Source organism: Thermobia domestica, chromosome 7 (assembly GCF_964235325.1).
Source record: "Thermobia domestica chromosome 7, izTheDome1.hap1.1, whole genome shotgun sequence".
Lineage (NCBI taxonomy): Eukaryota > Metazoa > Arthropoda > Insecta > Zygentoma > Lepismatidae > Thermobia > Thermobia domestica.
The window spans coordinates 17,134,523-17,144,336 of record NC_137460.1 but is presented as its reverse complement, the minus strand read 5'-3'; positions in this window follow the sequence as shown (position 1 = coordinate 17,144,336).

Here is a 9,814-nt window from a genome sequence, read left to right as displayed (position 1 = left end):
CTACCAATTTCTGCTACTTTCTAATGCTGTCAACAAAATGATTTTTGTGCTATATTTAAGTGCTGTAAAACTATGTATCATAAAAGCTTACTTCATTGGGAAAAACGTTGGCCATTTTAAAAGTAAATTAATAATGACGATAGTGAAAACAGTGGCTGAGTTTTGTTAACATACGATAATTGTCAGTGTTTCAAGTTTTAAAGAATTTATGCGAAAACCACGTTTTGCCCCGAAATTTTTGGTTTTGCGCTTCTTCCACAAATTGGGCTTGATTAGTATGTGTTACCTCGTTCGAATTTACGTTTCTTAAGATTTCCAATGATATATAACTCTTGGTCCTATGGGATAAAAGAAGGTGACTAGAACCGTGAAAGTGTATGTCACCTTAAGTACTTTTGTACAAAGAGGTAAGAAAGTAACATAAGTTATATTTTTTCTCGGCTTGTATTGCACCGATTTGTATCATTGTTGACCATAATTGAGATAAATATCAAGGACATCTGTTGGTGGTGTTTCGTTGGTGTGCAATAACTGTCAGTGTTGCAAACTTCTCAAAATTTCTGAAAATATATCTTCATTAATTAAAAAAACTTTGTAGTGGACAAACAGCGTGTTCGTGGGTTTCCTCCGGGTTCTCCCGTTTCCTCCTACTTTATTCAGCCCACCATTTCATTCATTCTTCATCATCACCGTCTCCTTTAGCCTAGGCGACATAACCGTGGGACATAAAACTCAAAGATTTTTTTTTGCATCAGTTGATATCGTATCGATATACTTGATCGTCACTTTTAGCTCACATCCTAAAGTTGATCTTGGAGTGGCATTGAATATTGTGAGCACATACGTAATCTAGCCTTCTATGAGCGTTTCAGAATTATTTCTCATGTACGTGTATGTATAAAGTCTTAAATCCTCCAACTTCTTTGATCCTCCTGAACAATCAGAGTTAATACCTGCAATAAAATCAAAAGTTAAGGTTTTACAGAATAACTTTAATTAATGGTAGTTTAATTTCGCTGTATGGAAGGCCGTTAAAAGTGGATTATTGAGAATGAGTGACTTCATGCGAGCGAGTAAGTAACCAATCGTTTTATTGCGTATTGATTGTAGTTACACATGACGTATCGTAATTATTTTTTTCCTTTTTTCCCCACCTGAAAAATTGCACTATGATTGTTCATGAATTTTATTTTTATTTTTCGGTTTCAGTGTTCCTATCTGTCATCATTGGGAGAAAAAGTGACCTTTCTCCGATGCTTGATTTCCAAAGAGCAGGAGATGAAATTTAACTACCGCGGAAAAACTTAAGCACGTGAGGGTTTTTTGATATGATGCTTCATTTCTGTACTTTTAATAACTATGAAATGTGTTTTCCTTCTTACGAAATCAATAGGAAAAATTAATTCTTTTTATTTTATATTATTAAATAATCTCTGTAAGTTTTAGATTATAACCGAGAGATATGCATTGTCTACATATTTCTTGTTTCTATTACAAATAATATGGACAGTCAGTGTTTCTTGTTGCATTACAAATAGTATGAATAATATTTTAGACGACAAAAATGTGCACATTGTACATATAGCTAATAAATATATAATTCAAATTAATGGTTGTTTTCGCTTTCATCCCTGGGAGATTAATTAATTTTAAGATGTACTTTATTTTTCGATTTTTCACCTCCAAACTAAAGGTGTCTTAAATTGGAGTTATAAAAGTTTAGTCCTAAATTTTGCACTGTCAATAAAACCCATTGTACTTGTGTGTTTGTGAGTGTGAGTGTGTAGATGTGGGTGTTTGTGTTTTCTTGTTCGTGTGTGCATACTAGGGTAACAATGGATAGCTATAAAATTTATGAAAGCATGTGTTGTACGGTAATTTCATTAAGAAAAAGGTACCAGTGAATTCACATGAATAAATTCCAGTGCCGAAATGAGTGGATTCTTCTTAGTACTGTAAGTACAATGATTCTTTATTTTTCCATTTTATTCTTTGTTTTTGCCATGTTTCGTCTTTTCTCATTCTAAAAGTCATATATGGCTTTTTTTCGACAAGGGTGAGTCTTACATTCGAGTTTTTTCTATTTTTTTTTCAACGCGTCTTTCTTGGTTTTCTCTTTAATATATGGCTTTAAATTTAACCTTTCGTGGAGCAAGAGCTGCAGTTTCTTTCCTGTAGCACTACGTATATAATTATTTTTTGACAGCTATTGTATATTCGCTTCTTAATGTGTAGGTAAATATACCACACATTAAGATGCGAATATATACTCCTCAATATGCTACTATCCAAATACTAAAAAAATAGAAATCAACAAGACTAGACGTGGTCAATTGGATTTGCAAATCACCAATCCATAGATAATACGAACCTTTGGAGAAGCGAATTCTCCAAAATCTTGGTACAGACCAATCAAATAGACCACAATATTTTGACGTTCCCCAGTGTGTGCTTTTGAGAGAGGGTGTTGATGAATTTTGCTGTGGCAAGATCTTAGGGTTCCTAGAGTCTATCTTGATCAGTTATTTATTACAATAATGAAGTTGTCTTACTTATCTGATATAGGAGCTTGTAAATTATTATGCACATTAGAACACAATTGTATGTATGGTGATGCTGAAAAATCAAGCAGCAGCCGCAAGGATAAATTTATTTTCATTATTGTTTTTACTCACAATAATCGTTGTCCAGTGTTTATTCGTCGAGTCTTTTTTTTTTACCTAAGAAAAGTGTTGCGACCAGAGACAAGTTGAGCACTGTCAAAAAAAGCAGTGAAGAAGAAAGAAAAAATATATTTTTCCTTTTTATCATGTTTTTTAGAAATGTGTGGAAAACTGTGTGTGTTTTAGAGTAGATATTATTATTATTATTATTATTATTATTATTATTATTATTATTATTATTATTATTATTATTATTATTATTATTATTATTATTTAGTTCCATATGTCCAAATCATCATAAATTAATGTGTATCCAGTGTTGACATTAGGAATCTCAATCCATGTATAGTAGGATCTCGATTATCCGACACAGTTTCCAGGTTATTTGTTTCAACCACTATTCAACCGATTTATTTTAAATTTACGGGGGCAAAACTAGGTAGCCGTAGTAGCCTAACCCCTAACCTTGGTGCAAATCAGTTGATTAGGGGGTGAGAAATAGCCTGAAAAGTGTGCGAATAAACGAGGTACTACATGGATTGAGATACCTAATGTCAAAACTGCGGATGCACATCAATTTCTAATGATTTTCACATTTGGAACTGAACAATCCTGTCCGACTTCCATCACATTCGAGACAGCGAGAAGCAAAGGGGTTGTAAGTGACATTTTCAATAGAGTATGTATGTGTCTAAAATGGATTCTGCACAGCAAAATATACAAACTGCATAATAAAGTTCGGCGTAGAGCATTCACGGGTAGACATTCAATTGGACTGCGACGAGCTTCACCATTCAGTTTGTATACAGCTGTGCAGAATCCATTTTTGAGACATCCATATTTTATTGCAAATGTCACTTACACCCCTTTGCTTCTCGCTGCCTCATTTCGAGAACTCCCCCCCCCCGACGTGTAAAAGACGTCGTAGAAATCACGTCATATTCTATGACGTGTAAAAGACGTCATAAAAATCACGTAATATTCCCGAACATTTCCACGTGGGAAAAGACGTGTGAATCATGTCAGGTTCGGTGTATTTTACGGTGTTTTACACCAAAAAACCACGTCTTTTCGACGTCGGTGTGCTGCTTGGGCTGCGGAGGAGGTTCTAGAATACAGGTCCCTCTATATAGATTATTAGCGAGGTTGGTTCCGTTCTGCACCAAAATTTTATATTTAATTTATGAAGTATTGAGGAGCGAGCCTTAACGATTGTAGGCGCGTTAGAGCCCCGCAGGCCACGTTACTTTCTGTCTTTATTACAGCTTAATGAGAAGGGGACCTGGGTTCTAGATCCTTGCTGATTTCACGTAATTGTTCCCTTCAGAGTACATCAGTTTGAACTCATATTATCACTCAGTACGCAGTCATTTCGGCATACAACAGGATTATAGCAGTATAGAACGTCTTAGGAATCACGCAGAGCAAGAAGAGTAAAAAATAAGGTTTACTGTTTTTTTCATTTGACGGAGGATTTTCAATCTGCACCCAAGTGGTGGTGAATGAATGGTAACTAAAGTAATAAAAGTTCAAGGGTAAACTTTAAAATACATGTTGTAGCTGCCCATCGATAATTACGGCAGCATTAATAGCTCAGGAGAGTAATGCTCCCGGAAGTAGGAACGGAAAACAGTTCTGATTGGTTAGCGTTATCTATGTCTTGCCACATTGCATTCAAATAGCAGAATTTAGACGATTGTTGTTGTCGGTCCTCGTGACCGAGTGAGCTAGCGCTATATGCTAGTAACAAAAACCTCTCTTAGCGTAAGTTCAAACCCGGCCCGAGGAATATTTTTAACATTTTTTTTTACATTTTATAACACTTTTTAAATTAAAATAATACGAAAATAATACTCAAAAATGTGATGTACTGACTTTTGTGCAGATAAGTAGTAGTAGTAGTAGGAACGGGTTAGAAGCCCCGCGGGGCTCGTTTTGTTGCCCTTGTACTCCATGATATAAGGCTCGATTTGTTCCCCTTGTACTAAATGATACAGATTTTGTGACCAACTTAAAACAACTGACTAGGATAGCGCGTAAAACAGCTGGCTAGAGTAGCGCGCGAAAAAACGTACTTCCGGGAGTATTACTCTCCCGAGTGGGTCGTATTAATAGGCTATATTAGAGTTGGATAGGGGTAGAAACGGGTTAGCAACAGTTACGGAAGTTTAAATCCATTTTGATACAATTAAAGAGTGTAATTTTTGACTTGTGAGTGAGCATGCTAGCTTGAGCGGGCATAGTAAACTTAATCAAAGTTCAATAATATACTACTCCAAAATGTAATAAAGCTATCCATAGAATATCGGTAACTAGGAAGTAATATACCGCCAATGACACACATGCTAGGGACAAGGAAATATATAATTCAAAAAGTCTTATGTTAAGATTCTGCAGGTAGTCATCGGTGATATAGGTCTATGAGTACTATAACATAAAGATGTTTTAAATGTCATTACAGTAAATTATATTATTTATGGTTATATTAATATATCTCACTAACAGTTCAATATTGTTTCTTGTTTCCTGTATCCATTACTAACTACGTTTATATCCATATTGTTTTACTGCGCAAAAGTGGTGCCTTTCGGTGTTCTCTGTTCCAATCTCTATCATGTAAGTAAATCAATGCTTTATTATAATATTTTCGTTACTTTGTCACTATGAGGAAATATATAACATTAGAGAAATGCTTGAAACACGAGCAAACGGAAAAACACAAATCAGTATGTTCTGGATGTGTAGTAAACAATAGAAAAACTTCTAACCGAGGCAGCACAGGAGCGCAACAGGAGGAACTGGGCTGTAGCATGTCCGTACTAAGGTTGAATTTTTTTCTGCAACCTGAAAAAATGTTTGCTATAACGTGCTGATTGTAGTGAAAGCGTCTGGTTTTCTTGCTCAAAATACTGGACCAATTACTGATGCTGATTAAAGCTTTGTAAAATATCCACATGTTTCTTGATGGTTTCCAGCAAATGTTTGTTGGCTGGAAAATGACCTCCATTATAATATTCTGGAATTTCGTAATCTTTATTGGATACTACAAACTATATTTTTAAAATATATATTTGCTAAATGTATCAATTGCCTTTTACAGATATTCATTCTATACGTATACTACTAGTAAAAAAGATCTGTGTTGTATATAAGTAAGAGGAAATGGAATGATATAATTGAAAAATAATTATCAAAGTTATATACGTAGTTTATGAATGGTCATTTTCTAACTTTTTCGGTTTCGGAAAGAATTGTTTTCTGATTTTCCGTTTCCCGAGAAATTTTCTGATTATTGATGGCTTTTCTGGTTCTCGATTTTCCAGAAAATTATCCGTTTTCCAATTTTTCGAAAACTTTTCGCATTTATTAAAAAATGCGAAAAATCTTTTCCCGAAAATTTACCGTATTTCCATTTTGGTTTTCCGAGTTTTGAAAAAGTCCTAAGTTTATTTCCGCTTTCGGGGAAAACTTTCCGAATTCCGAATATCTTAGAAACTATGTCAATCTCTACCGTTTCCGGAAAAACAGTTTCCCAGTATCAGGAAAATTTTCTGTCTTCCGTAACATTCTTCGTCTTCCATTTTTCTGAAAATTTTTTCCTAATTTGTCCGTTTTTTGCTTTTCTGTAGCATACAAGAAAAACCAAATGGCTTGCTGGTTCGTATTATGTGTTGCTGGTTAGTTGGAAAATATATTGTATCACTTCTATTTAGCTTGAAACCATATTTATATATATATCCGAACAATAATTGCTCAAAAGATTGATTGATCTTTGCAAATATTCGTCATATACCTAGGTTATTCTGTAAAAAATATTGGAGTAGTATAATTTAAAAGGAAACAAAAGTACATTTTTTTTTAGAAATTTTCATCAAAAGCTATATTTTTTCATGTTGAGAAAGTTTTTTTTACATTGCCTTACTCTCATTAATTGCACTATGAAAGAAGTTGAAAACACAGAATGCACAAACAGAATTAGCTGGCGTACTAGTGCATGTATGTAATTGCTGTATAAGGATTCAAGCAACACCAGTTCCATTTGATCACAAACCTAGTAAATCGCAAACATTGAGTGGCGTCATATTGACTAGGAAACCACATGGTTCGATTGTGTCTGTGTGTGCTGTTGGTTACGGATCCAGCAAAATAGAATGACATAATGCTTTTATTATAGGATTAAACTAATACCATTGTTGCCTGTATTTCAAAGTTATTGAAACAAATGTTTCGTATTTGTCGTAATGAAGAATTCTGGTGTATGTTTTCTATTTACAGATAAGGAAAAAAATAACGTTTTTTTTTTAGAAGATGGCTTATTTTCCAAATAATAACTGTAAGGTAAGAACTAATTTTTACTAGTACCAATCATTTTTAAATAAATAAATCATGTCTCAGTGGCTTAATAGCGCGCAGAAGTAGAATAGGTAGCCACAAAAAAGTTGTAATTCCAAGATTGAAATGAGTGACTGCTATTATAAGAACACTGTAAAATTATTAGGTGTCGTAGAGTTTCTACTTCATGTACGTAGAAATTAAATGTTAGGCCTACATGTAAAAATGCATAAGGATTATTATACGGAAAGTTTTGGTTTACTTTTGTCGCACCATATTTTAAAGTTAAAATTCGATACTATGCATGAAAAGACATAATTATAAAGAACAAATTTCTGGAAGTGATAGCTTTAAATACAAAATAACACAGAGTGAAATCTTACGAATGCTTTATTACAAGTGCTTTATTACGGATCAATGAGTGCATATGAAATATTACTCTTTTCCATTGGCGGTGTATTTCTACACATTACAGAAGGTTTAATTTATCTTTACAGGCGGAGCTCTACTAGTATGAAAACATGACAAGCCCTATTGCAATTTATATCATTGTGCCAAAACCCACTTGCTTGCAATACCCTCGCAGACGCCATCTGTAAGATATGTCTCCCAGCGCGAATCATTTAGGAAACAATAAGGAGAAAATTAGTGACATAATTCTAATTTTGATAATTATTTCGAGTAGTGCGCCAAAAGTAAATCTGCATAGTACGAAATGAGTTTTTTGTGTGACATAGCAAGTCGCATGTAGCTTCACAATAGGTCGGGAAATTAAAATATTTCAATGTAGGGGTGAAGGGGTACATTTGAACATCTGTTTTCGGATATTTGTTTTTGCTTCCAAACGCTCAGTAAATTTCCTTTCCTCTACCCCATGCTAAATATACAGTTCATTTGCCACAAAATTGTTGACTTTGTTTGAACTTTTCATTGTATGCAATGGCGTAAGGGGTATCGTTCAAATGCCCCCCCTGGAGGTGTAGAGTGAAACAAGCATGGGGTAGATTGAACTTACGTGGGTAAGTTTTGAACACACCATTATTTTACTAAAATCTTTATTTTCAGTGTGAATTCGTTTATGAACATCAAAACTAAAAAATAAAGCAACATTAACGGTTTAAGTCACCAGTATTGACCAATTGTACACGGGAAGGAAATAATAATAATAGTAATAAAAACTAATACATATATGCTGTACTTTATACGTTAGACAAAATAATCAACATGATATGTGGACAAAATATCTATATGCATAGCTGTGCTCTGAAGAAAATTTTAAAATATATATATATATATCTATATATATATGATCATCATAGACTATCTGTGAAAATATGATTATAGTTCACCCTTTAATTTTGCTCATCATGCTTGGATAAGCTTAATTAAAGGCATATAGCTACTAGCAGTTTTTTTAAAATTACATTTTTTTACTACTAAGCGGGTATTGGACAGTAAATTTATCCAACCCTAAAATTCTGAAAATCTGCAATAGGGGAACGCATGAGTCGAGACACACTTTGTAAAATTCAAGACGAGTAGAGATAAATATTTCTGGACTCAAATTTTCTGGGTCGAGACACAAGTCAAGTTAAGACTGCTTCTAAAACTCTCGACTCGACTCGAATGTTTTGAAAATCTTTCTATAATTTTTAATGTTATTTTGAGAAAGCATTCACTTAGAAATAGCCTGGAAACGAATTCCAGCATTTATTACTTTAGAAAGGTAAAAACCGCATAAACTTAATAGTTAATCTTTCGAGATTAAGATTTAATTTTCTCCTCAATTCAGTTAATTAAAAACTAATAATTAATGTCGTGATATTTCATTGTACTTCAAATACAATAGTAATAATATTTGGTTATATAGTTTGTATAAAACTATTGCGATAAAGTGAACTTCATAAATTGTCTGAACGAAATGGGAGGGTGCGAATCCGTCGTGTACCAAGGGAACAGGTCCTTGACATCTGTACTGCGGAACGGAGAGAATCTTGCGGCGGCTTAATTTGCTCTTGAATAGATTGAAATTAACATCAATGTTTCTAGTAGAGCTCGAGTAAGGCACCATGACGGCCGATGCGTATCGTACACTGCTTTCAGACTACGTACACCCCTTAATGACGACCATGTTCCCCAACGGTAGTGACATTTTTCAGCAATATAATGCACAATGTAACAAGGCCAAGAGTGTGATTTAGTGGTTCGAGAAAAAGAGAGTCTAGTTCGAATTGATGTGCTGGCTTCCCAACTCACCGGATCTGAATCCAATCGAACACATCTAGGATGTAAATGTACTTGACGTCAGAGCGCACCGCCCCTCCCCGGAATTTAGGGTAACTAGGTGACCTGTGTGTGCATATGTGGTGCCAACTCTCTCCAGGGACCTACCAAGAATCGTTGCGTCCATGCCAAGACGGGTCGCCGTTGCTATCCATGCCAAAGGTTGACATACTGACAATCAGGTAGGTAGTCATAATATTCTGGCTGACATGTGCGTATATTTTAACTCGTATATTTTGTCTCGACCCGACTTCGAGACGTCTCGTCTCGAATTCGAGCCGAGTCGAGAAAGAGATTGACAAAAGCATATTTTTGAATCGAGACCTTTTTTCGAGACGAGTAAAGACAGGCTTAAATCTGGACATTACTCGATGCGTGCGCATCCCTAATCAACATTAAATGTCAGAATTTTTGCAGTACGCTTCGTCCCTTCAGAAGTTGTTGAAGCATTAGGAAGTCTACACACAATATCAGCAGCTGGTACTGGACATTTGTTCTCATTGTCTGGAACACAAAGATATTGCTGGTACCTTTAC